The following is a 24,223-nucleotide window of genomic DNA, read 5'->3' as shown; positions in this document are numbered from 1 at the left end:
CTTTTCAAGAATTTTCTCGTGCAAATTATACAAATGCGCGAAATTTTGGTTGGCTGCTCTAATTAGAGCTTGATAAATGCCTTTTTTCATGCTGCCTTCCCATTCAGCGGCGAATTTCCCTTTCTTAATGATGGCCGCAAAACACATCGCTATTCACAATGAACTTAATTATAAAATGCTTCAAAGGCGGCTTAATTGTTGCTATTCGCCATGAACTTTGTTAGCTGGAATGCCATAGCAACGACAAGCATATCAATTTCTGCCTTTCTTGATAGTAGGAGTTCATATGTGGTTGAGGTTTGCGGTTAGCTGGATGATGATGATGATGATGGGGATGGCTGAGTGTTTTAATATATATTCATATATACATAAATTTATACACGTACTCTCTTCAGTTATTTTATCCACAACTGCAGCGCTTAAAAAAATATTTTGCTGCCTTAAATAAATATTGCTGAACAAATAGTGGCAGCAAAATTAAAACAAAATTTTTGTGTAAAATAATATTTACTAAAAGCAAATTTGTTTTGCATAATTTAATAAAATTTATGTTTTGAAATGAACAAAAATAAATATTTATTATGTGTACATATGTCTGAAAATATTTTTAGTAATTTCTAAAATCACATAGAATTTTGGTATATCATGAAATTAAAATGAAATTCGTCGAAAGTATTTTTCATAAATTCAGCATATTATGGCTGCTTCCCTGAGGCTTGACTTGACTTTTACTACAGTTCTTGGAAAATGTGAAAATAAATATTGAATATTATAAATATATAAATGCATCGAGTGATTGATTACTTGACATATAGATTAATATTATTATCATTATTAAATAATTTTATATTTGATTCCAATCTTATAAAATGTATATATTTTGTAATTTGTCTATTTTAAATAGAATTTCAAATAGAAAAAATATATTTTTTATAAAATATATAATAATTATATATTTATAAAATATATACAACATTTTTTGAATTTCTAAACGAAATGATTTATTTATAAATAAATAGTAAATAAAATCAATTTATGTAAAATACATATAAAATAAATATTTTATTTAAAATAAAATTTAGATATATAAAATATATATAAATTAAATCATTTGCCTAAAATAAATTTCAATGTAACAAAAGGGAAATAAAAATAAAAAATAAATTTTAATGCCAAAAAATAAAACATTATTAACTAAATTTAATCGAATGTATTTTTTTTTTATTTAACTATTCTTCTTCAGTATTCTTCACTCAAATATGAATTACTATTTCTATTTAAGACCCATAAAATGAAATGTAGCTTGAGTAGATTTTTGAATTCTTTGCACACTTGGCTATAAAGCTGAGCTACTGATGCTCAAAATTGTCATGGTAATGGCGTAGAAAATGAAATCTTGTTGCAAAATAAACATTTCATAGTTACACTATGAAAGAGTCTTTTATATGCCATGTGACCTTTTTCTTTGAGACCTTTGTAAATAAAAGGACATGTAATATGTTTATCTAGCATTTTCATCAAATTTGCCTGCTTCAAAAATGTTTATAGTCTTTCGTTAGGTATTAAATTGTTGTCTTTGGGCTTGGCTGTCGAAATAGTTTGTTTGCTTTATATTTGTATGCTCCATTTTTGTGCTTCTGCCGGTTTTTTTAAATGCCGCCAGCGACATAAATAAGGGCAGCTGCAAAAGACATAAAATACAACTACTATAAAGCAAACCAGCCATACAAATGCCTTTTAAGTCGTCGTCGCTTTTTGCCTTTCTACGGCTGCTGCTGCTGCGGCTGCGGCTGCGGCTGCTTCTGGTTTTGCTTTGGCCGAGCTATGCCAAGAAAAATTTCATATTATAAACACGTAGCCAGGCTCAACGCATTCGGAGTCTGTTTGCGTTCTACTCTTGGCTGCAAATCAAAAAATAAAAGAATATGAAATTAAAAGAGGAAATGCGCTGCCAGCAGAATGAGAAAACTGCAAACTTGGCCCAGGCCTGGCCATGAGGTTTATTCAACCCGCGAGTGTTGAGAATGCCGAGAATGTGCCTGACAGCCTTTGACGCATTATCAACTAATTAATAAATGCTGATGACGATGTAGTCGAGAGTAGTCCGAGTACTACATGACTTGATGAGCCATGCTTATCTTTATGACCGGCCGCACCTAACCAAAACTACATTACGTATGCTTCCAAATTATACGAACATTAGTTGGCCAGGGGCGCGGCGCGGCATGGCAGCCGCACACAACTCTGCACATAAATTAGCAATAAAGTTGTCAGCTCATGCGTAAATCTACGCAACACACACTGAAGTCTGGGCACCAAAAAAAAAAAAAAAAAAAAAATTTAAACAAATACAATGGCATCCCATAGCGGAAGGCGGTGCAAGGAAAGCGGAAGATGGAAAGTGGAAAGCGTGTACAATAAAACACTTTGCCTCGTGCTAAGCTCCAAAGTATCTGTGAGCTGCTTTTGTGCTAATGTGTAATACAAATAAACGCCCGAGAGGTATGCTTCCATTGTTGCTAGAGCTCTAAATGTTGTTGTTCATGTTCCTGTTGTCGTTGTTGTTGTTGTTGTATACAAGCAATTAAGCCATTCGTAAGCGCTGTTAGATTATATCTGTGATGATTTCATATCACCGAATTGAGTATACACCACATTTTTATTGCTTGAACGGTTGAAGCTTGAAGCTTATTATAATGTAACAATCAAGTAATATAAACAAAAAAATAAAAATAAAATAAAATAAAATGTATATGAATGCTAACAAAAATGCGTTTAAAAATTTAATAAATATTATAAATTAATATAAAAAAATAAAGCTGAAAGTTTCAAGCTAAATTAATAATTTTTTTTATTTTTTATTTATTTTTTTTTATTATAGCTAGTAAAGATAAAAATCTTAAATATTTAATAAAATATTTGATTATTTATATTTAAATATTGGAAAATCACATTTATTTATTTATATGTATGAAATATAAAATTATTTATGCTTTTAAAATTATTATATAATTAAATAAATTTAATTTTTAATAAATTTATTATAATTTAAATAAATTTTACATATATATATTTTAATTGTTATATATTTAAATATTTTAAAACAATAATAATAATTAATTTGTGAAATTATTATTTATATGAAAAGTTTCGTTACAGAAGTTTCCATAATTTGTTTTTCTATTTGTTATATATAAAACTACCAAATAAAAAAGAAAATATTGTAACTTTTGTATTGGAAAAACTATCAAGAATTGATACTATAAACTGTTAGTTTTTCATATACAACAGTTACAATATATTCTTTTCTCTGCCATACACACAACTATCGAGAATTTTCATATAAATAATGTAAATACATGTAAATAATAGTAAATTTCTTTTTCTACGAACAATTTGCTTTGTTCAACCAGCAATTCAATTAAGAATTCATATTAAATTACATACACAAACTCATGGACTCTGCTGCTATAGCGCGTTTTTAAATGGAATTAAGAGTGAGCATTAGCATTGTGCGCACAAAAGCACGCAAAACAATTTGTTTGTGTTCGGCGTTTGGTTGCCAGCTCAATACCCGGGCGTATGCTTCATATTTTGGGCTTATCATAGCTATTTGCATAATTTTAATTAAAACGGCTAAGCTGCGAGTTGGGCTCAAAGCTTTTGAGTTGCTTCAAAGCGGTTTCAATTACCAGGCGGGCACTCAATACACTCAAAGTATCAAGCCATTAGTACAACCTGGCTCACAGGCTTGGCCGCGTGTCGATGGCCCTTGGCCCCAGTTGCTAATTATGTTACGCTTGCCAGCCCAATATGACTGGCCTGAAATTTGGCTAATGTACGGCTAATTGAGAGTAAATAAGACGTTTTGCCTGCTGCCGTCAGCTGGCTTGATTTATTGGCGGCTAATGATTTCCATTTGATAGTTTGTTTGCTCTGCGCCCCCTGCCTGTCTTGAGGTGTGGCCCGCGTTGGCTTTTGGCCATCGTGTTGACGTGTTTTATGTGTTCGCAGTTCGCTACGTTGCCTGGTTAATTAAAGCACCTTTTTAAGGTGTGAACGCACTTGCCAACTGAAATTGGTCTCCCACATTGGGTAAGCCAGGGCAACAACACGTATACTTAATGCATAATGAAAGAGTTTGTGTGGGCATATAATATATATAAATATATATATATATATATATGTAATATGGTTCGGGTCTGCACTGGCTCCACATAGTTTGGTTTAATGTATTGCATACCCAAATATCTGTGGCCATTTCGGCCCGCGTATCGTTGCCCGTGTTCACTTAGTGAGCCATTATTTTCATCTAACTTTTACAAATGTTCTCTTTCGCCACAAATTGTTGGCCATAAATTTTTAGAACCGCTAGGCAAAAAAATAAAAAGGAGCCGGAGGCAGTGGAGCACATTGAAATACAAATTTGGCGTCTCCACATGGGGACTATTCACAGCTCGTTTGCTCGCCGCCGATGCCGAACAGCCATAACAATATTATGAATACGCCGTGGCGAGCCCGTGTGTTGGCATTTATTTTAATTTGCCATAAAAGGTGCGTCCGTCTGGCTAAAAATAGGCGTAGAACGGCCTTGCCCAAAAACAGAAAAAAAAAAAAAAAAACAGAAAATTATAAAAGCCAAGCGATGAGCCAAAGCTCGAGGATGGGGTTTAGCGGCCATGTCGTTATGTGGCCAAATGCTGCATATTTACACGAAAGAAATGCATAAACGAACGAAATGAAATGAAAATGCTAAACGCTGGCCAAATTGGACACTGGAGTCGCATTAAAGCGCCGGACAAATACCAGAAATGCGTGCCAGAATGTTATTTGATATTTTTGTCTGTGACAGTCGCGCTCCAAACCAAGTGGAAAAAAATTATAATAAAAAAAAAAAATAAATACTGGCGCCACGCACAAATTATGCATATCTTTATGTATATATAACTGTCAGACGTGGGCGCAGCAAGTAGTTGGGGTGTGGCCCCAACCAGCCAGATCCTCCCCCACCCATCGTCGAACGTCCATTGCTGTTCCGTTTTGCACTTGGAAGGCGAGCGCACAATTTGCGACGCGTTAACGAACGGAAATGATAAATTGTCATTTCTCGGTTATGTTCTCAAGATTTCCCGTTGCTCCATGGCTCCACGGCTCCACGGCTCCATTGCCATTCCGTTTGCCATTTCCTGTCTTGTTTACATTTCTGTCATCATTGCTTGCTTCTCGGTTTCTTTCACATTTCCGTATTGACTCGACGTTTGTAATTTCTAAAGAATCCCAGTCTGTTTAGTAAATAAACGTAACAAACGAAGCCATTAGCATCGAATTTTAAATTATCAAATGATAATGATTCAAAAGATGCAAATTAAGAGATGTTTCTTTTTTTAATGGCTAACTTAGTAATGGAGTAATAGGAACAGGAAATGACGATTAGAAAGTGTATATGGTTAGGGATAAGTTGTGGCAATTCAGTTAGGCCTTTCTTTTCTATGTAAACTAAAGCTAATGGTAAGCAAATTTTAGCAGCTTTGTAATTTATATATATAGCACATAGTATTTTAATTTGACTAAAAATAATATATTCGTGTTTACTTTGGGCGTGTAAAGCCGAAAGAAAAACTTAGTCACATTCGTCGTCTTATCTGTTGAGAAATATAAATATTGATTTTTAATTAAATTCACTTACTATTAGACCGTGAGCATTCCTGACTGTCTTCAAACTTTATGGCTAAACTCATTTGGCCAAGTAAATAACTTCACATTCATTTGTCAGCTTATGCTTTAAGTTCAATGAAAATATCAACGTAGACAGCTCAATTGCTGAGTAAAAAATAAAATAAAAAATTTATAAAAAAAAATAAAAAATAATAATTTAATAAATAAGTTAAAAATAAATATATAACTAAATATATGATTCTTATTTCAATAATAATAATAATAAAATGTAATTAATTTTTAAAACTATAAATTAATAAACAAATTAATTAAAAATATAAAATCAAAATGAATATGTAAATTAAATAAGAAAATCATTTTAATACTATATAGCTTTTAGTTCTATGCAGTCAACTCTAATTCCCGTCTCTTAGTATTAAGTAATATAGCCAACAAACTATTCATTAATACTCGAGCATGTTCTATAAAAATTCTTTTTATATGTTTTATTTTCATCAAACTGAAAAATAATAATATATTTCATATACATATATCCATTCAGTTTTTATAGCTTCGCAGTTTTGGGTCAGCATCGTTTTTAGCTGCTGGAATTTATTTCAACTTTCTCAAACAACAACTAACCCCTACAACAGCTGTCTGACCTCCCATTAACACATTTCAATGAGAGACCGCACAACTCAAGCAAGTTATGTCTAACCAAGCAAATAACCTACAGACAACTGAGCAAGCTTGTTAGGCATTTCCAATACAAAAAGCTCTGCAGCAGAATTAATTTAGAGAGCCAGGGTTAACCCACATTTTTCACAAACATTTCTTCATCTTTTCCACATCTTTTGCGCTTCTAAATTTAACTTTGCTTTGCTTGCTGCTCTTCCTACTATATCAGATAGAAATTGAAAAACAAAAGTTCGTCATCGATAAAAATGTCTGCCATTTGTCGTCTGCTGCTTATGAATTTATTATGAAGCCTTGCGATATGCCCAATATTATATATGATGTCAATCAGCCGAGTCGAAGAATTTTTTCTTTTATACTTCATCTTCTTCTTCTTTTTTTCAGCCGGGTTTGTCTGGCATTTTGAGCATTTGTCACTTGCCGCAAATATATGCGCATGTATTAATAAACATCAGTAATGTCCTTGCACGTCGATGTCAGCCATATTCTTAGCCATATTCCTAAGCCATAATAATTGCCTGTGATTATTTACCCACGCTGTCTCTCTTCTGCTGCTTAATGGCTTATGAATTTCCGGCATATATAAATCGTAAATGCTTTAACAACTGCAGCAAAACGTTGGCAATAAAATTTAAATTACTTTTTCACTCTCTTATCTCGTTTCTTGCCAAGTCACTGGGCTGAAAGAAAACTTTTGTGAGAGATTTGTTTTGCGTCACAAGAGCTGAATAAATAAATTCTCAAAGGCATTAATCATCAAGTGGAAATCCCTTTAATTGACCCGAAACTCTTTGTAGATTTCTAAAAAAATAAGGAGAAACGTTTGAGCTTTTACTTGGCCTTTCATATCAGCCAGATGCTAAAAATAAAGTGATATAAATAGGGCGTTTCTTTCTCTCTCCCTCTCCCTCTCTCTCTCTGTCCCAATAATGATAAATGCATAATTTATTCCGACGAACTTTTCTTTTTTCTACGGCGAGGAACACGCAGCAAACAAAAACAAAGACAAAGTCTCGAGTGCTATCAAATTTATGTCGACCTACTTGAATATGAATGTGCATGAGTATGTGTGCGTGTGTGTGTTTGTGTTTCTGTATTGCGCAAAGCATTCCCTGCTTGCCTTAATCAAGCACACATAATACAAAAGCTAATTGCACAAAGCCAATGCGACACACATATCTCAAACGCTGCCCCCAGGCACTTGGACCAATAAAATTGCTCAGCACAGAGATGATAATGGTTATTGCGCATTATATGGGGAGAGCCAATTTAATTAAAAAGTGTGTACTTACATATATACCATAACATCCAACATCCGCACCAGTGTCAGCCAATCAATATAAATTGTTTTGGTGTGGCGCAGCATATTACGTATACGTCATGTTTGAACAGCACTGGCAGCTGAGCTGTTGCTTCCGCTTCATAAAAATATAACCGGCAATAAAAAAAAAAAAAAAAAAAAAAAAAAACACAAACAAAACAAAACAAAAAACGAGCAAAGAAAAACAACATAAAGTCGCAACAGCACAACATTTTCTCGTTGGCAACTTTTCTTGACAAACAAAAGCGGAAATTGATTGTATTACAACAAGCCAAGTAACACCAGCAACAATAAGCCATATTAGTTGGCAGCATAAAGCGTCAACACACAAGTGGATATATATACATATACATATATATATACTTATGTGTGTACACGGCTATATATACATAGTAGACGGCAGTACAATAAACTTGGCGCCATTTATTCATTTTGTTTTTGTTTTGTTTTGTTTTGCTTTGCTCTTGAAAGCCTTTGCATGGCATTCTATATGCAATTAACTTGATTATGTTTTTGTTGGCGCTCAAATTTGGCAATAATTGCGCGAGCAGGACGTAACTTTTTCATGCTGATTAAAAGTTTAGCCAGCCAGGCGGCAACTCGTTGTTGCCGAGCGCCGAGCCAAGCAAGTTGAGGCAGGCAAAGCCCAAAGACAGCCGACAGTCTGACAGACGTCTAACTTTAGCTAGACTTTGCTTAGTTCGCGCATGAATGTGTATGACCTGCTCTCTCCCACTCTCACTCTCTCTCTCTCTCTCTCCCACTCACTATATATATCTTTGTTTCATTGAGTACATGTCTGCCCTTACCTTGGCATTGCCTGTGCCTCTGTGCGCCTTAGCACCGAGTGGGCTACCACAATTGCCAAGTTTTTTACAGGCTCTGCATGCCAATGAGCCACAGATATTCAACATTTTACCAGCTGAGCTGCGAGTCGAGCATTGTCATATAAATTAGCAATGAGCCTGAATCTCATTCGAGCATTTCATTCAATTAGAGCCTTCGAATGCTATTTCCTGCCTTTGGGCCAGTGAGTGAGTAAATTTAATATAAACTCGGACTTAATGCGAAGAATGTATATTTTGGCAGATAAATGAAAAATAATTGTAATGATAGTAAAGGAAGCAAAATTTTCACGGGATAATTTTCTTTTTGTATTTAATAATTAGTTATTATTATTGGTATTAATATTATATATATATTTTTTTTTGTATTATTATTATTTGCATTATAGCTTATTTTTAATTAAAATAAATACTGAAAAAAATAAATAATAATAATAAATAAATAGTAATAATAAAAAAAGGACAACCGAATTAATATAAAATTTTAATTCTATTAATATTATTATTATTATTGTTATTGATATTATTATTATTGATAATTTATTATAATTAATTTATATATATATATATATATATATATATATATATATATATATATATATATATATTTTTTTTTAAGTTTCTGGTCGTTAAACTTTAAATTACAAATTTATATGAACCACAAACATTTTGCTCTACAATTATGGAATTTTCCCAATGTAAACTTCAATTAAATCAGATAAATATAAGTAAATATATGCTCAACTCTCTATAAATATTATTAAACCCCATTCAATGCATTATGACTTTTGGGCATTGTTAGCCAACTTTGAGTGTTTCATAAACATATCCAGGCACTCAGGTGGCAGCCAAATGCTGGCCAGGCTTAAGCACTGACTCCAGCAACTGCCAACCGCCAACTGCACTCGAACAACTGCCATAACTGGGCGTATTGTATAACTTTTCGAGGGCCAGCACTCAGCATTGACTTCAAGAGTTTCGTAGTTTCGTTTTATTATCTCGGTTCCATTATATTATTATTATTTTTTATTTCTTTGTGTGGCGCGTCGCACTCACAAAGTTTTTCTGGCTGCTTATGAAAATCATTTCTTGGGCTTTACATAGTATATATCCTGTAGTTGAACAGGTACTTGGGTATATTCAAATGAGTGGGCAAATGGAATAATATTTCTTTGTATTATTATTTTAAAGGAGATTTCATAATTATTTCTATTATTATCTATATGATTCGAAGTATGTGCTTTTGGTATTTGTTATCCAACTACAGGGTATATGCCACGCCACATTTTCGGTGTCCCCAATTTCTTGTGAATGGCTGCCTTTATAGAGTTTCATATGATTAAGGGCTTTTATGTCGCGAAGTCTTGCGGATATTATTTAGGCATTTGGAACTTTGATGGGCTCCGTGGGGGGCGGTCGAGTGGATCGCACATGCTACACAGTTGCGTGGCTCTAATCAATGCTAATAAGCCGCTGCGTGTTGACGGGAAATTGAGTCGCGAATATTACGCATACGCACTGTATTACATATTAAGTGAGTGTAAATGAGCGCGCGAGTGTGCGTGAGTGTGCTTAAGTGTGTGTGTGCTATTTCGACTTTACTTTAACTTTTTTCCATTTATTTCGATCATAAATTTCATAACGTTCACCTTGATATTGTATTCGTTACGCTTGTTACATGGCTCATGCATTTCACACAGACCATATCGATATATTTATATATTTATATATAAATAAAGAAATTTTTAAACACGATATTGTTTTTAATGGCTTTTTCTCTTTGTATTTGTCTTTGTGTTTTCTTTTTAAATATAAACCGAATCGAAACAAACAATTCAATTAAAAATTGTTATAACCAAATCTGATAAAAAATCAAAAATCCCTATCGGTAATACTGCAGATGAAGAGCCGGAGGTGGAGATACTAATACCACATCACCATCATCATCATGGCAGCAAGAAAATCCGTCGAAATCCTCTAAAAAACTTGGATCTCGATTTTAAATTCGATGTTAATTCGTTTTAGCCAGCACTCAAATTTACCACAACAACAAAACTATCAACTGGTGTGTGTGTGTTTGATAGCTGGGTAATTTGTTGTTATTGTCGTTGTTGTTGCTGTTGTTGCTGTTTTTCAGTTGCTTGCATCCCACACAAAAACAATGACAATAAACAAACAAAGCAACCTAGCAACCTATATATGTATATAAATATAATTGGCCTAGAGAGCACGTCTAACTGTAATTTCTGTGTTGTTGCTCTATTTGAATATATATAGTCAGTGTTGTAAAGCGTTGAAGAGTGCTGTTAACAAGTGTTTATCAATTAAGTAATCTAACATGTTCTCTAAGTATGCACGTTTTCTTTATGTATTCAGTATTTTAATAATCTAAAATAAAAAGTTGATTTTTTTAATACCACAATTGGCATGTTTTTCTAACGGTTTTTATTCAAATAAGCAATTTATATGCAGTTAATAAAATTACAACTGGCAATGCTGTCGGAAAGCTCGGCAGAGCTTTTAAGCTGTAATAACTTTTTCTCTCTCTCTCTGTCTCTTTTCGTATTTCGTACTCGTTATACGCTCTGCGAATTTCCCTTCTTCCATACGTATAACAAAGCTGTTTTTGTTCATGTGTTTAAATGTGTGTATTTCAGCTTAGATTTCGTTTTGTGTTCCGTTTTCATTAGTTTTGGAACTAATTTTCATTTCACTTTCTTATTTGCAGGTAAATATTGGCATTTTATTCAGCTTAATTTAAATAACAGGTATTTAGAGCTTAAAATATACCTACATATATGTTTTTAAAATATTGGGAAATTTATATAAAAAGTACCCAATATTATCAAAGCTTTGCTCAAAGCTTTCGAGTCGAGCGCACAATTTGAGTCACATTGCGGCGGGTTAGGATTCATCCTGCCAAGGTGAGAGAAGCCAGCTCCATTCCCACTCATTTCGCCTGCCGTAGTAGACCTACTTTTTTTACTTGGTCCCCACAAACACACACACACACACACACATTAGTAAGGCGTGTGTTTCAATTCCAGGGCGTTTCAAGTCAATGCAGCCAGTTAACAGTGGCCAAAAACCTCACTCGTTTGCCCACACACATTCGGGCGCCCGAATGTTGAGCTGAGCGAGCGTGAGACGGTTTTTAACCAAACCCGTGAAACAAACGAGGCCAGTTTCACAAATCAAGCGAGGTGTTCGGTTCGATAGGTTCTGTTCAGCAGCTAAAAGGCGAAAGTGCGCGCGACTCTCAGTATATTTTGAAATTCAAAAAGTGTTGCATACTTTAGTGCTGAGGAAAAGCAAACAGCAATTGGACGAGGTACGAGCTACGCTTAAGTTTTCTCATAAAGTTTTCAATTTAACTATATTTTTAAGACTTGCTGCATATTTTTTAAAATTTCTCTGGCGCTTTACGACCGCACATAAAACTCAAATATAAAATTCTCTTATTTTATTGGAATATACACAAATATAGAAATATATATTTTTTTATTAAATTGTACGCCCAGTTGTGTTATCCTAGCTGAGTCTTAGTGGGCTCTGACGTACAAGTCAGCGTGCCCATGAATAAATAAAACTGTGTGAGTGTGTGTGTGTGTGCCGCCCGCCCACTTCCTTTCCTCTCTGCTGCCTCTTCTCCTCAGTTCAACATAAAAATAACATAAAATCTGGCTCGGGTTTTGCAATAATTTTTCTTTCCTGCCTTTCAATTGCTGCCAGTTGCCAGTTGCCTCATGTTTGTGGCTTGGGCCTGGGCCTGGGCTTTGGCTATAGTTTGGTTTCCGCTCGACTCCTTATCGCATCCATTTGCATCTAAACAGCTTCAAAATTGGTGCTTTCGACCGTTAACAGGCTCGCATATTTGATGTGATTCCATTGTATATTCCCAATATCGATATATACTCTGGCAATTAGAAGTTGTACTTTCTTTTTGTTATTCTACCCCAGCCGAAGCATATTCTGTCTGCCCTATGCACACATTGGCTGACCTATTTCCGGGCCACATTTTTTGTAGCTCCTCAATTTTTATGTTGACTTCTTAATGATTGAGTGTTGACATTTTGTTGTGGATTTAATTTGTACAGAAAAAGAGAAAAGGGATTTTAAATTGGCCGCGAGCTTTGGGAACACGATGAAGCGCGTAGTTTAATTAAGTCGTGGGTCTTGAAAGGGCAAACTGAGTAAACAAAAAATGCGCCCTTTTGCTGCTTTTAGCCCACTTGTTTCGACCCTTTGGTATTAGAGAAATTTCAGCTTAAGTCTCTGGCCAAATTTTATACTTAAATAACTTTACAGTTAAATGGTTTTCACTTGCATATTAATTAGGTTTCATTTTAGTTTTAAGTCAAAAAGGTTTGCCAAGAAATATAGAGTATATAATTATATTTAATTGAAATCATTATTTTAGCACATTTTTTTTTTAATAATGTCTAGCCTTTTTCTTGCATATTAATGAAGTTTCATTTTTGTTTGCTTAAGTCAAAAAGGTTTTCCAAATTGAATATATTAACTTTTATTCTTGTTCGATTACAAGCTTTTTACTTTTAAGGGCTGCTTGGCAGAAAATCATATTTTATTAAATTAGTTTTAATACTTTTCATCTTTTGTTGTTGTTGAGTTGCATAATAATTAAGCTTAATTATAGTTCTGTTGGGCTAATAAAATTTCCCACGAATTATTGATTTATAATTGATTGAAATCGTCACTTTTTCTAAATTTTATTTATTTATTTTTTTATTTTCAAGGTTCTTACTTCCACAACAATTAGATTGCAGTTTAATTTTGTTCAGTCAAAAAGGCTTTTAAAGAAAAATATTGAATTATATTTGATTGAACATGTTTTTTTCTATATTACTTTTTGTCTTATATTTATTTAAACTTATTTTAGATTTATTTGCAATTGCAGACCTTTAAACTTTAAAGTTGTTAAGTTACAATTTTAGTTCTGCTAGGTCAAAAAAGAAAGTAATAATATAAATAGTAAATAAATATATATATCAGTAGAGTATTTTTGATATAATAAATTTATTTAAAATTCATAAAATTTCAAATGTTAGCAAATCTCACAGAAAACTTTAAATAACTCTATCTAAATAATTAAAAGCTGCTTATAAGAAGCTTATATACATTTTTCCCAGTCTCCCATTGCTTTTGAGATATATTTTGGAGTGCTCAAATATGCTTTGTAGAATTTGCATATTTTGTTATGAAAGTTATCTGCGCCTAAAAATTCCATCTCGCAACTCCCGAACTCATTAACAATTTGCCATGCATTCAGTTCGGCTCGGCTCGCCTTGTCGCATCCACAAATTGCAAAAAAAAAAAAAAAATACCAAAGGAGACAAAGCAAAAATTGAATATTCAATTTCAGCCGCTGGCTGCCACGACGCCAAAAATGTTTGTTGCAAAATGTTTGTTAAAGTTTTCGCTGGCTGCCAACAAAGTGGAAACAAATAACATAAGCAACATGCAACGTGAGGAACGAGCGACACTGAGGCTCTGAAAATGACACATGACCTACAACGTTTTGTTAGTTGTGTGTGTGTGTGTGTGTATTTTTTTCACTCACTTTTCATTCTTTCGCTGAAATATTTTTATGACTTGCTTTACGTGTGCTCGGCCCAAAGTAAACATGCCAGCGCTTCATGCAGCGAGCTGAAAAGAGAGCAAGGGAGAGAGAGAGAGAAGGAGAGCGGAATTCCTGGCCCAACATTTCCTCTTGGCTTACCCATCAATCATTGCCAACTACAATTTAGCGCATAATATGCGGACGCAATAAGAAATAATATTTATGAGTTATACGCAAAATTAAAATCATAATTTTTTTTAAAATGAAAATTAATATTAACAAATGATTTACGCAGATGATGTATGCTTCAAATCTAAATTACCAATACAAATATCAATATGGAGGGCGCGTGATAAATATAAAAAATTATACGACTTGCGCGTCATACGCGAATAATTGTCTTATGCCGAGAGGGGGAATACAAGGCTGAAGGTTGTTTATGCTCAGCACGTGGCCACGTCGGAAATACAATTGCTGCTGCGGCTGCTGTTGCTGTTGTTGTCTTTGCTGCTGTTGCTGATGTTGTTGCCGTTGTGGTCTGCCTTTTAAGGGGGCGTTGCATTTGCGGTTTGCCAAAAATGTTTATAGCCTTCGCTCTAAATTGCCTTTGTTACTGCGTAAGCCACCCTCGAATTCAGCTGCTGCGGCTGCTGCTGCTGCTGGGGGCGTTGGCATTGCTGCTGCAGCAGCAAGTTTTAGTTCTTAATGTGCTCGCTAAGTGAGTTGTTAAAATGTCGTTTGGGGTCAGCATAGGTAGGTGCTAATGTGCGCATGTGACAGCCTGGGATTTGTTTTAGGAGCTGCTCTGAATGAAATTATAACAAATATATTTCAAGCAACTGTGCTTAAATACGAAAGCTTCTTCCTTTGATCTAGAAATTTCCTAAAATAAGAAAACTTCTAGCTCTGATGTAGGCATTCGCCAATATAGAATTTATGTCTTAAATTTAATAATAATTTTATTCAATCAGTAAACTAAAATATGCAGAGCGAGCACAAAGAGATGGAGCGTTGGCATTGGCTATATTTTTATTTTTACAATGTAAACTTTCACAATGTCAACTTCAAATGTCTGTCTTGGAAATCTAATTCATATGCGAAACTTTTGATCGAATATAATATGGGTAAAACGTATCGTATGACTTAAGGCACTTTTACAATTGTTTATCAAATATTTCATCAAATATTATTTAGCAGCGATTATCTAAAAGAAATAAACGGTAAATCATAAACTTATCCAAAATTATTTGTTAGACTTTTCAGCCCATTTGTTATCTTGTGTAAAATGACCACACTCACTTTAATCCATCAATTTGTCTATCTTCTTCTTCTTTTTCTTCTTCGTGTTGTCTCTTAAGCATGACCTGCAGCTATTTTCACTAGTTTTTTAAGCCTCTTCACATGTTGTCAACTTTATAGCAACATCATATTTGTTGTCATTCAATTGAATATAAATGTTAAGGATTTTCCGTTTTGAAATTCTGACTAACTGCGATGACACAGCAACCGCAACTCACACAATTTTTGGGGCGCAAAAAGAAAAGTCGCTGACTTATCATGTCATATGACATCCAATAATATTTGCAAAAAAAAGAAAAAGCCTTGTCAAAGTTCTGTTTGCCCTGCAGCTCTGTACATGACTTTAATTTGCCAAAAAACCCCGCCACAAAACGTTTGGTAACCTAAGCTAAAGCTAAAGAATTTTAAATATGCTACACACAAATCGTACACCCACATGGAGTTATCAATTCCACAAAGGAATCCATTCAGGCCGCACAAAGAGCTGAGCATACAGAAACATTTCACTGGCACTGTTCTGACTGTATTTCCAATTGGCTGTATGTTTGTGCATATACAAATGTCAGAAGCCTTTAAATTGGCCTTCACACACACACACACACATACCTATATGTGTATATATGCAGAGACAGATAACAAATTGGCTACGTGTCTGTCGCATTCAATGATTCGAACTAAAACTTTGCCTCTGACTCTGTGGCTTTGACTTTTGTCGGGTATTCGATTTGAGATAATTCAATTTGAAACGTATAATTCCAGCAAAATGCACAATTTTTTGTTCACATTGATCAATGAGAAATACATGTGTGTGTGTTATATAATATATTGCATACTTATGTGCATATTACGCTTGTGGTTTGCCTGCTACACAAATCCAACAACAATCCAACCCAAATGCATGTATTTTATTTCAGCGCGAACCCAAAAAGAAACCCTAACAAGCCTGTCAAATCATGTCAAATGCTAATGCCGCACAGCTGTCAACATGTAGTACCTTGTGGTTAGCCATTTATCATGCACACACACACACACACACGCACTCACACCTGCTCTGAGCTTATTATGCACTCATAATTGCGAAGTGAGTAAACAGTTAGTTCGCTGTCACCCTGTCCGTTCATTGAGTCAATCAACGTACAGAAACGCCCCAGTCCGTTCTGCAATCGTTGTCGAACAGCAGTGCATACATTGCGCATACGTCGTGTGTGCCAACTAGTTGAGCCCAAGCGTTCAAGCGCCCGAGTTTGTTGCGCAAAAAGCGCCGCTGGCCGCTTGCATAGGTGTGTTTGGCTTTGCATATCTAACGGTTTTAGCTGCCAGTCCAACACACCCACACTCACACATACACACTCACGCACAAGCAACTGTATATCTGCGGCTTTTGAGTACGCTCGCCCCTGGTCCCGCTCGCACTTGGCCTTGTCATGGCTCGCGGCTTCCCATCAAAGTGCCCAAGTAACTTGGCTGAACTTTATGAAACGTTGCCAAAGTGTGCTTGTGTGTGTGTGTGCATTATAGTCTCTTCAAGTCTCTTCCTCATATAGCGAATTGTAGGTCATTGTAGTCAAGTCAAGCAACTCGCAACTCAAGTTACTCACACTCACATTCATACTCATTCCTCGCAGGGGAATTCACTTTCACTTTTACGCCCACAAATTTCGCATGAACTGCCAAAATTTAAAAGTTACCACCTGCTAGTCTAATTTTGATAATTGCATTTATTAGACAGCTGCGGCAGGTGTTAATCTTACTATAAAGAACGAGTCTCACCTCGACACATTTTCTGAGTTTTGTGCGGAGTGAATCAAATTGTAACTGACTTGAACTAGTTATTTAATGGAAATAGTTTGCAACGAAGTTAGCGCGTTGCAGTTAATAATACTATTGATTCAAGAATTATATTCGACCATATTTGAGGCAAGCAAAGAAATTGGAAGAAGTTTATATATGTGTTACTACATGCTCTTCATATTTTTCTTAGTTATATTTTAGTAATGCGAAGGCCTTAACAATATTATATAATTATTTATCAAATACAAAATATATAAATAAATATATAAACAATTAAATTAATTACAAAATTAAATATTTAATAATTGTTTTTCATAGTATATTTTTTACAACTAATTTAAATTTTGTTTAACAATATTTTATTATTATTTATCAAATAAAAATTAATTAATAAATATATAAAAATTTAAATTAATTACAAAATTAAATTTTTTAATAATTGTTTTTCATAGTCATTTTTTTACAACTAATTTAAATTTGGTTTCTTTTCAACTATGATAAGTTTAATGTGTATAGATAGATGAATTAGTGTAGAATTTTCATGTAACAAGATAAACCACTTGAAAGATTATACTACTTTTACTATATTTAATATACTAATAAATAAATAATAAATAGCTAAAACTGTTAGTGTAGCCAAGTTTAAATCTTGGCCAAAATTAGACTTAATGGGCTAATCAATTATGTTTAATTTTATATGGCCAACAGCCGCAGGTAACATGTGTGCTAATTCAATTAGCTCACAAGCAAAAGTTGAGTTATCGAATTTCAAGCTGTGACAATTAAGGTAAAAGTTATATTAGAATGACTAGAAGTAAGTGAACTTGGGTATTTGTTGTTCTGCTGTTTTAGTTGCTCAACTTATTGGAAGTTGTTTAGTTAAAGTTTGGCCAGATGAGAAAGCAAAGTCAGAAGTTGTTACCAAATTAGATTGATGACACAACAAGTTTGCTTATAGTTAATCTATGGCTAAAAAGCCAAAAACTTTATAACAGTAGAAATTACTATCTATACATAATTAGATAATAGCAAATTTATAGACCAATTAAAAAAGTTTATTTGTATAGATAGCTACAAATAGTTAGTATCTGAAAGCTTGTATAACTTAATTCCCCTTCTCATGCTAGTTAAGCCCCTTATATAGTTTGTATTCAAGCAACGGCAATCAGGTTTGTTTGTTTAATTGTGTGGAGCTATTAATAAAACAACAAATGTCATGGGGTGACTGCCACAAAGCTCCATTGTCCCATTGCCCAGGCAGCTGGCATGCTCTTGACCCAGGCCACAGGACACGGAAGAGAGGACACAGGACTCGGGACACGGGACACAGGACACACCGTGGCGACGATGGCCATTTGTCTATGCTGCGACAGCGTATTCAATTAAATATTGAAACACGAGGCTAATAAATTACTCACGAATGCAGAGTTTTAGTGTGGCATTATTTCAGCCATGCCCATAAATATGACCCACTTTGGCCGGAAGCCGTGTAAATCTACAAATTACCTTAATATTTAATAAACAATGTAGTACGGCGCACGCAGCACGGCGCCGGAGCACCACGGCACACGTAAACCTTTAACGAGCCCTAATCGAGCCTTCAAGATTTATGCGCCTCGCTGACGCGCTGGCCCGGCCAGGTGTCCGAGGTACGCACCTGGAGCTAGAGTGCTAGGCGAACCCCTTCATTTGGGGCACATCATAATTCATTTGCTGCCTGCCGTGCTGCCAATGTAGGCCTAAATGTAATTTCCTTCTCTGGCCCATTGTCTGGAAATGGGAAATGCGTTGCGGCTGATTCGCTGTCAATAAAATCAAATTTATTTTTGTTACGGATTTTCGGCCATTAATGGATTCCTTTTGAGCTGACAAATGGTATGGAGAGTGCCCGTGTACCGTTAGCCGTCAGCCGTGAGCTTTGATATTCAGCCGCAGCGACAGCGCAAACATTAATTCAGTCAGCCAGGAAATCGAAAGCGAATATTTCGCAATTTATCGATGCGTAAATTATTTGTTTTGGCTTACACGATTCACAAAGATTCGTGAGAGATGTGAAAAGAATTTAGACAATTTACCCATCAACTGAGGGATATTAGCATATTGTGTTGGGCTCTGCTCTGGATGGCCAAACAGCTTGCCTGCTTATCTTCCGACTCTATTGCATTTTGTGCAGCAGCGAAGCTATATTTGAATACCACTTACAGCCATCGAGATCCGCTTATGGCTAACATCGACATTGATTTTGCTGTCGGCACTTTTGATATTTCGTTATAATTTGCCTCCTTCGCAAGGATGAAGTCAAGGATTCGATACAACAATGGCGCAACTTTAATACTTCAATACACAATATATTGGCAAAGTTCAGAGTATGCAAAGTCTGAGGCAAGTCCATGCCAGCAGCTAGTTAGATGCGGAACCTTGTTATAAACGCCGCATCAACAGTTTCTCGCACGACAGCAACAGCAGCAGTGGCAGATAGGCACGGGTGGAGTGAGCTTGACCGAGGGATACCCTGTAAAGCGTTAATATTGTTGAGCAAGTGGAGAATTATGTACATAAATCTAGAGTCAGCGTCAATTTTTACATATATTTTATAAACTGTAGTTTTATAAAGATATATATAAAGAAAATACAAAATTAAAATATATACATCATTTAAATTATTATTTTACTTTAATTTTCATAATATATAAATTTTACAATATATTAAAATATATCTCGTTGAAATTATTATTTATTTTAATTAGATGAGGATAACAGAAAATTAAAAAAATTTACTAAAAAAATAAATAAATAAATAAAAATATTTCAGATAAATTTTTGAATTTTATGACGAAAAAAAAAACTAAAATACAATAATATAATCATATAAATAGTTGAATGTTTTATTTTAAGTTTTAAAAATTATTATTTTTTTTATAAAATTTTTTTTTTTAATTTTATGATAATAAAATAAAAATAAAATATATTAACACAAATAAAAATATTTCATATAAATAATAATATTTTTAATTTAAGTACAAATAAAATGTATTAATACAAATAAAAATATTTCATATAAATAATTAAATTTAAAATTTAAAATTTTAAGTTTTAAATATTATTCTTTTATTTTTTTTTTTTTAGAAAATAATAATTAATATACAAAGTTGATCACAATCTATATTAAACTAACGAATTTTGGGCAGTGCAAACTAATTTAATTCAATTATTATTATACAAGCCAATATACCTTAACATATACACAAGTGAAGGGTATATTTAAGATGTGGCAAGTAGCGCTGGTAACTATAAACTGCCTTTAAGCAGCTCTCGAGGCATTGCATTGACTGTTATTCGATACAGTTAGTTGGCTTGCAAGGCGGCTGCTTGTCTAGTCCATCAGGCCATCAGCGAGTCCATCAAGTCAGTCAGTCAGTCCGCTCGTCCGTCCATCATTCACTCATTCTGTCAGCCATTCCCTCGAGCATGTATTTCCTTCCTTTCTGCGCTGCAGCGCAGAATTTCCGTTTCAATGCACTCTGATTGAAAGTCTTACGTACTTATGTGGCCCTTGTCGGCGTGTGTCGCACACTGAAGGACCTGAAGGGAGGCAGGCAGCCCAACCACCGCCACACTCGGCCATGTTGCTTGCAATTTTAATGTGCAGTGACGTCGATGCAAGCGTTGATAATGCTCCAATGGCTCGGCCCCATTTCGATAAGGCGGCAATTCAAATATAAACTCAATATGGTGCAGGCAGGCGAATTGGGCACACGCCGACAGTGGAATACTCTTTTGAGCCGGGCCTCAACCCAAATAGTATTCAGCCTTTGATTGGTGGCGCATTTCCCATGTATTTTATGGGGTAGCTAACTCACTTGCTAGCCTTATCTGATTTCGGCTTGGGGAAGGGCATAAACTGTGTCATTTGCGAGCCCTATCCACTCTGCCATCAGTCAATGTTGTCACTGTGGCCGGGCTTGGCAGTGCAACAACTGCCAGCCACGGCAGCTCTTCAGCCAGACAATGCAACAATGGCCTTTGTCAGCAGCGCCCTCGACAAGTCTCTTCTGCTGTTATCCTGTTGTCCTGCTGGCCGCTAAGCGTCTAATTAAATAGAGCTTACGAGGCGTACGCTTTCTTTTCCCCAATCACTCGAAAACAAACGAGCTCGTGTCGCTGCAGTTTTCATGTGCTTTTACATTAATTGGATTTGAGTTGTCGTTTCTATTAGTCAAGGTCACGCACCTAGCGACACCGCCTTAAGCACTGCTAGAGCAGGTATGCCAGCTTTTGGATACCTACTACTGCCTCAGCACCAGCTCTTGCTCCTGCCCCACTATTTTCCAGGTGTTTTGGCAAATTCTCTTGAATTTCCTCTTGCTGCCATTTATTTGCTTTACGGCATGTTTGCGCCCATAACTGTAAATCCCATTTTATTATTCGTTTTTTAAATGAGCCGGCTCAGTAATGCCAAAAGCCCCAGGCAAGCCAAAGCAAATGCTCTGCACATATTTTCTCTCTGTATGTGTGTGTGTGTTTGCCCTTTAAGCAGAGTGAGCTTAGTGGGTATGCTTAGCGTTTAGTGAGCAGTGCTTAAGGCTTCAATGTGTTAAAGGGCATTTTGGTTGGTAGATAAATATATAAATACCTATAATATAAATACCTATGATAAAGCTAAATATATTTAAGATATAAAAACCTTAACTAAAGTCCATATCATTAATCAATATTCCTTCAACTGCTCACACTACTTGCAACCTGGGGTACAGGGTATCTCTAGCACATTCACTTGTATATTCATATATCTGAGTTTATTCACCCAGCATTTGAGGCCACAAATTTGGCGCATGCCGCTGTCCATAAACTTGAATGCTGAGCCCGGACAGCTCAGCACTACTTCAACTTATTTTCTTCATATTTATTTATTTGTTCGTTTTTTCTCGCTCTCTCTCTCTCTCTCTCTCTCTCAGTCAGTTTGACTTTTGTAACTACAAATTCTTGAAGCAACAAACAGCAGGAAGCGCATAACAATTCATAAAAACACAAACAGAAACTATGCACGAGATGGCAGGAAAAGGCAAACATGGCTAGAAGCGTGGTTATGTTTATGGCCATGCTTAGGGAGTGATTTATGCTAAAGATTTGGAGGGCAGATTTTCAGTGTGTTGCGAATCAGATTTAGCGGCCTTAATTGGAAAGAATTTGGTAGAATTTGCCAAGAATTTGCAAGAATTTGTAAGCATTTGCTTTGAAGTGGTTCAGATGAAAAGCTCTTACTAAAGTGGCGCAATAAATTGATGAAGATATTCAAGGCAATGTAGAAAACTTTAGCACTTTTCTGTAAGCCAAATAGTAAATATCTAAAATGTCTGTGAGCTTAATATTTAGTTGGCTAAAAACTAAACAAAATTCATAAATCATATATCAAATTGAATTTTCAGCTATGCTTTAAGCTAAACTCTTGCCATCTGTCATTAGAAATTCCTTTGTGACAAATCCTGCATCCTCATCGCCTTTAAGACCGACACGACTCTCGCTCGGAACACGCCTCAAAGTGCTGAGCAAACAATTTTGTTGTCCTTGTTTGTTTTTTCATTTAAATTTGAAACACAGCTGCAAGCTGCATTTTCTCATTATACGGCAAACAAACCTGAGCGCAAATGGCCCACGGGGCGGAGCTCACAAAAAATTGTTGCAGTGTAAACAGAGATGCATGCGCGGTGGAGGAAGGGGGGGGGGGGGGTGGGCTTACGCAGGAGAAACGGAGAGCTAGCTCAAGGGCTTTAATTGATTTTAATATTTAATTGCGCAAACATGAAATGCAAATAAAATGAAAACTGTAATTTCGCACACGAAATCAATGTGCTAGAATATTCCCAATTTCCCAAATGCAGCTCAAAGTCTCCAGGGGCAATGAACAGATAGAAGGCTTAAAGGCAAGCCAATTAGTGCGGACCTTATCTATTCAAATAAGAAATAAATATTATTTTGGCATTCATTCGAATAGTTTTGGCTACTAAATTCGATAATTCGACGACATATGTCTCCAGGCATGCTCAATGTGTTGAAATAATGTATGCTTGCAATGGCTAAATGAAATACATCAATCAGTATTATATTTGTGGAATGTAGTCTTGTTGGCATTTGAATTAAGATATTAAAGAAATTCAACTTGTATAAATATTTGCTATTTAGTTTGTGGAATGTTGAGAGCATTCTCTCTGCATTGTTTGCATTAATTACATATTTGCCAAATATAATTTGTATATTTGATTTATGTAAAATTATTTGCATTTATATTTCTCATTTTTTTTTTTTTTTTTTTTTTTTCAATTAATATAAAATAAACAATATGCCGAAAAAGTTGCAGAATTTTGCATTTTAAGTAGTTTTTATTAAATTTTTAGAATATTTTTATTGTTATTCATTAATATAAAATAAACATCAATGTAGTTCGTAATTTCAATATATTTAAATTTAATTATTTTTTCTTCAAATAATTATGTATGTATGTAAATAAATATCTTAGCAGAAATTTTTTAGCCTGAACTCTTAAATTGTCGTAAAATACTATTCACAAAAATTTGTAGTTATAACAAAGACTGAAATAAATTGAAATTAGATTTAATTAAAATATAGAAAAAATTCTTTATATAACACTTTTTTTTAATTTTTATTTTTTTATAAAATACTAAAATACTGGCATCTGATTTATATAAAATAAACATCAATACAATTCCTAAAATTTTAATAAATTTAAATTCCATTAAAATGTAAAAATTTGTTCTATTAATAATTTTTATTTATGCATATAATAAATATATTTTATTTCCTATCTAAAAAGTATTATTAAAAATATTATTTATATTTTACAAAATATTCTATATATTTAAACAATTTTATTGACATGGCTAAAAGGTTAGCTCTTTGACTCAAATGGAAAGCCAAATACCACGTTCTAATGCTGAAAGGCATGCTAAAAGTGTCGAATCAAACTAAGTTAGTCGAATTGAATTTTACAAATTATGTGCTTCGCATACTTGCAAAATA

The 24,223-nt window shown here is 34.5% G+C and overlaps 1 protein-coding gene and 1 long non-coding RNA gene across 4 annotated transcripts in view; one reads left to right on the top strand and one right to left on the bottom strand.

Moving 5' to 3' along the window:
* Positions 1-24,223, top strand: part of igl (IQ calmodulin-binding domain containing protein igloo) — a 54,736-nt gene that overhangs the window by 3,932 nt on the left and 26,581 nt on the right. Inside the window, exon 1 of one of the 3 annotated variants that reach the window (XM_089469473.1) lies at positions 10,469-10,582. The exons of 1 other annotated variant lie outside the window; for it this stretch is intronic. The gene's annotated coding sequence lies outside the window, so the exon portion shown is untranslated. Of the gene's footprint in view, positions 1-10,468; positions 10,583-11,629; positions 11,849-24,223 lie in introns of those variants that run through there. One more of the 3 variants, XM_018010636.2, reaches the window with a different exon arrangement.
* LOC149268589 (uncharacterized) lies at positions 4,532-8,272 on the bottom strand. Its single transcript, XR_016270391.1, has 3 exons — positions 7,644-8,272; positions 5,687-5,820; positions 4,532-5,282 (listed from the first exon to the last, which is right to left on the bottom strand). It is a non-coding gene; the product is annotated as an uncharacterized LOC149268589 (long non-coding RNA).

The sequence above is a fragment of the Drosophila arizonae genome, chromosome 5, assembly GCF_054131065.1.
Source record: "Drosophila arizonae isolate 15081-1271.41 chromosome 5, UAZ_ARI_1.0, whole genome shotgun sequence".
NCBI classification, from domain to species: Eukaryota; Metazoa; Arthropoda; class Insecta; order Diptera; family Drosophilidae; genus Drosophila; species Drosophila arizonae.
Note: the sequence above shows the minus strand (reverse complement) of the source record. Positions and strands in the feature narration are given on the sequence as shown.